Below are 5,016 nucleotides of genomic sequence, written 5' to 3' on the forward strand. Positions count from 1 at the left end.
TATTAGGGAAAACCAAACAAGAGCAACTTGAAATTGAAAGAGAAGAAGCAGATATAGAAGTTGATGTAGTTCACATGTATGCAGGGAAAACGTTAGGAACTAGCCTACTTGAATCAGAATCACATTCAGTTGACATGGACTTAACCGAGGACGATCAGGAGCTTCTTGTACGAGGTCATTCTGACAAGATACCATTATAGACATGGAAATAGATACTGAAAGCTTTGACATCTCTATCATAACCCCTGCTATCTTTGAAACAATTCAACCTGAAAATACTTTACCTCTAATCCATCCTGAACCTATGGACCGGAAAAATGAAGATCCTTTACCTGACCTTATTGACTAGGAAAGTGAAGAACAAACTGACATCTATATCTTACCTAATGATCATGCTATATCCTTATATCTTGATGAAATCAAACCTGCAAAAACTTTCACCAGGGATTCTGCTAACGTATCTTTGAATCAAGTGGGTGTTAAATCTCCTAGTCGCAAAATTGAAAATCAAGAAAACAATATCAGGTATAATGTTGAAAACTATTTATTGGCAACATTAGAACAAGAAAAAGTAAAAATAAAGGATGCATCTAATGGTTAAAACCTCCTCGAGGCACTAGAAGATGGGAGATTTGACACCTTACCTGTGTGCTATCAAGAAAGGTCATCTATTCTGATCAAACTAATAGAGGCAGTTACCATGGGCACAACTAATCTACATCCAGAAAGACAAAAATACTAGGAACCCTTCAAAAGGAGGCAAATCAATTTCACCTGGTCATGTGCAAATATCTCAGGGATAGATCCATATCTTATAATACATCATCTGAATATCAGTCTAGGAGTAGAAATCAATAAGGGAACACAACATGGAGCCATCTACAGTATCAAAATGGCTATACAATGGAATATAACACAACATCAAGTCTTTGGAGACTCTCAGCTCATCATTAACCAAATCAATGATGACTATCAAACAAAAGATGACAAACTCATGCCTTACAAAAAGATGGTGGATGATTTCAAGAAGTACTTTGTTGAAATCACTTCTAAGCAGATTCCAAGAAATGATAATAAAGTAGCAGACGCCATGGCTACACTTGCTTCTCTCCTGCAGACACAGGAAAATAAACAATGTTATGAATTCTTGGTTGAAGAGTTGTTTCATCCTGCCTTTAATTGTCCTAATTCCCAAACCATCTGTCAACTTATTGGACATGATTCCTCTCGCTATGGCCAAACTTACACATACCTAAAAGACAATACCCTACCTCTTGATTTATCAAAGAACCAAAAGAGAAACTTTATTCGCCAATCCTCCCATTATACTCTCATTGCCGACACCCTTTATAAACACGGTCTAGACGGTACTCTCTTAAGATGTCTCGAACAAGAAGAATCTAAGAAGGCCTTAAATGAAGTACATAATGACATTTGTGGCACTCATTCAAGTGGTCTAACCCTTTCGAAAAAACTCATACGCTTGGGCTATTATTAGCTGACTATGGAACGAGATTCTTTTCAAATAGAAAGAACATGCAAACAATGTCAGATCCATGGAAATTTGATTCATGCACCAGCACAAGAACTTCATGCTTTGGCAACATCTTGGCCTTTTTGTCAATGGGGTCTAGATCTAGTAGGAAAGATAAATCCTTCCTCATCTAAGGGATAGAAATTCATCCTGGTAGCTACATAATACTTTACAAACTAGATTGAGGTTGTACCTCTCACAAACATTATAGGAAAACAAATTGCTACATTTATCTCGAACTACATCATCTGTCACTATCAAATACCCATGACCATTATCACTGATAATGGGTGACCATTCAAGAACCAAGATGTACAAGAGCTCTGTGAGAAGTTCAAAATCCAGCACAGATTCTCCACACCATATTATCCACAGGGAAATGGATAGGCTGAAGCATCTAACAAAACTATTCTGAAAATCCTCAAAAAGATAGTGAACGATGCTGGAAAAGATTGGCACATTCAACTGAATCCTTCTCCCTGGGCCTACCGTACCAATATTCACACACCAACAGGTGCCACACCTTTCTCTCTTATATATGGATCAGAAGCCATATTGCCAATCGAAGTAGAGATACCCTCTCTACGTGTATCACTCAGGTACAAAGAGTATCTAGACTGCAAGAGTTAGAATTGATCCATGAACGAAGACAAAATGCCTTTGATCATCTAAAGGTATATCAACAAATAATATGTCGGAGCTATAATCACAAGGTAAAACCAAGACTCTTTCAAGTGGAAGAACTAGTGCTAAAGGAAAATCCACGCAACCAAGCAGATCGAGAAAAGAAAGGAAATTTTGAACCAAACTAGTTAGGTCCATTTGTGGTCATCACAATATTTGGGTCAGGAGCATATCAATTATCAACACAAGATGAAGATCAGCTTGAGAAACCCATCAATAGCATGCATCTGAAGAAGTTTTATGTTTGAAAAAATCCAAAAATAATGAAAAAGCAAAACAAAAAAAGAAAAAAAACTAAATATGACAAAAAAGTGCAATAAAAATAGATGGTGAAAACCTGGCAAACAAGCGCTATCTGTGAACTAGCTCTTCCATCTATTAGTTCATGCATCCTTCCACTTGCATTTCGTTTCCATCAACACTGTTCATATCCATCATAAAGCCTTTGTACATACGCAGGCATCCCAGGTGATTTCTCGCCATGGTTTGGATCATTGTATATATCATAATAAAGGTTGTTTCTAGGCTAGGGGAAAAATTCTGAATCTAGCTGGGGGCAAAAAGTTTCGATCATTTTGAGCTTAATCAAATAGGTAGAACAACAGTTAGACAACACTGGTCAAGTGAAAAATTGAGACACATCCAATGTTGAACATAAGATCACATTGACAATCCTTAACTACCACATATCAGTCTAAACATGACAAAACACATATCAATGGATGATATATCTTGACTCATGATTTTAACACTTTGGCAATAATGGTTCAACTATTTTATTTTGATTTTCGCTATCATGATTTCTGAGTAACTCCGGGATGTCTTTGACTAGAGGAACAAGGAAGGAACATGATATTTTTCTTGTCTACTGTCTGTAAATTAATCATTAATATGTGCAACGTTGTCACAGGACATGATCATCAGAGTATCATAGAATACATTTCGGACTTGCATATAGGAATAGTTAATACTGCTTGTTTTATGCAAGCAACACTCAGGTCATCTTGGTTCAATTATAGCTCGATGCTTGTGCTAACTTGCAATAAAAAACCCAGGAAAGTAGTTCTCAGGTCATCATGGTTTAATTATACCATTGATATTTGCACTCACTTCCCACATTTTTAAGGCTCAGTGATGAAACAAAGCAAGCAATGACTTCATGACCGGTCCGATCACCGCATTGCATTTCATTCTTGCATTTGCATTTTAAAGTAGATCTGCATTTCATTTTGCATGGGATCACAAAAGCTCATCTTTTCCAAGGCCAAAGAATAACATGATCTTATTTCTCTTATTATGTGATTGAGTATATTGGACAGTAACAAAAATAATCAATCAATTCATCCTGGCTCTACCTAGCTAAGGCGGGGTATCAACATCCATGTCTTCGGAAAACACTCCTGAGACTAAAGAATGATAAAGTGATCCTGTAATCAAGTCACCTCATCATATCAGTTTCTTGATTTATCTATCTATCAAATCAATCTATCGATCGATTTTGCTCTATTAAGATTTTTATCAAATCTCGTTGGGCCCCTATCAATGATGCTCATCTATCATGAGGTCATTATCAAATCTTATCTCATCTCACATGTGTATCGAGATAAATCAGAACTGATCAATAACATTTATCAATCAGGAGCATCTAATGTTATCAATTAGATGGCTAATCAAATCTTACCCTATCATAATCAAGTCAAATTGTCAAAAATCAAAACTTCATCACCAAATTCAAATCAAACTCGCAAAGAATCAAAAATCAAATCAAATTGTCAGCAAAGTCAACCAAATGACAAATCAAATCATTTTATCAAAATCATCCAAATCAAAATAATCAAAACCTCATCGCCAAAAATCATCCCAATTCTTGCCCAAAAAATAAAAATAAAAATAAAAAATTGAATCAACAAAAAAAAAAAAAATCAAAAATCGAATATCACCAAAATCTCAAAAAATAAAAAACTTACCAAAAAAATAAAATAAAATAATAAATCTCATTTTATCAAAGGCTAAATCTCAAGCTCATCTTATCCGAGGTTCAATCTATCACAAGAATCATCGAAGCATCATCATAAGTGTATACACAATCAAACTGATGACTCATCTCTCTCTTGATATTGTCAACCAAGCACCAATCTTATGTTAGCCCCTCAACCAAATCACTATCAACATACTGGTCCTGCAACCTGATATCAACAAACTATCAGTTCTTTATCCAATCAATCTTAATCGATTCTACCAATTGATCGCATCCGATCTATCATATCATGTCTTATACAGGATGTATCCTTCCTGAAACCAGACATTCTGATCACGTCTTATATGAGATATATCTTTCCTAAAACTAGATGCTCTTGATCATCTTTATCTTATACAGGAGGTGTCATTCCTGAAACCAGACTATATCTAGATCTTATTGATCTCATCTTATTAATGGAAAAACTAAACCATTGTGATCAAAGAACTCGCACTTTCATCAATCAAAGTTGTGAAATCAAACATTTTCTAATCGGGACATCAATCTCGCAATCATCCAACCACTTCGCAAATCAATTACCTCAATTGATCTCCTGAGGGGGCATCATCATACCACAATCAATCAATCAGCGTCTGGGGCATCATATCGAGATTTATCATCTCCAAGATCAAAACCGCATCATATCGAGATTTATCATCTCCAAGATCAAAACCACATCATATTGAGATTTATCATCTCCAAGATCAAAACCGTATCATATCGAGATTCATCATCTCCAAATCAAATCAGTATCATATCGAAACCAAATTCGCATCAAATC

Source organism: Cryptomeria japonica, chromosome 4 (genome assembly GCF_030272615.1).
Source record: "Cryptomeria japonica chromosome 4, Sugi_1.0, whole genome shotgun sequence".
NCBI classification, from domain to species: Eukaryota; Viridiplantae; Streptophyta; class Pinopsida; order Cupressales; family Cupressaceae; genus Cryptomeria; species Cryptomeria japonica.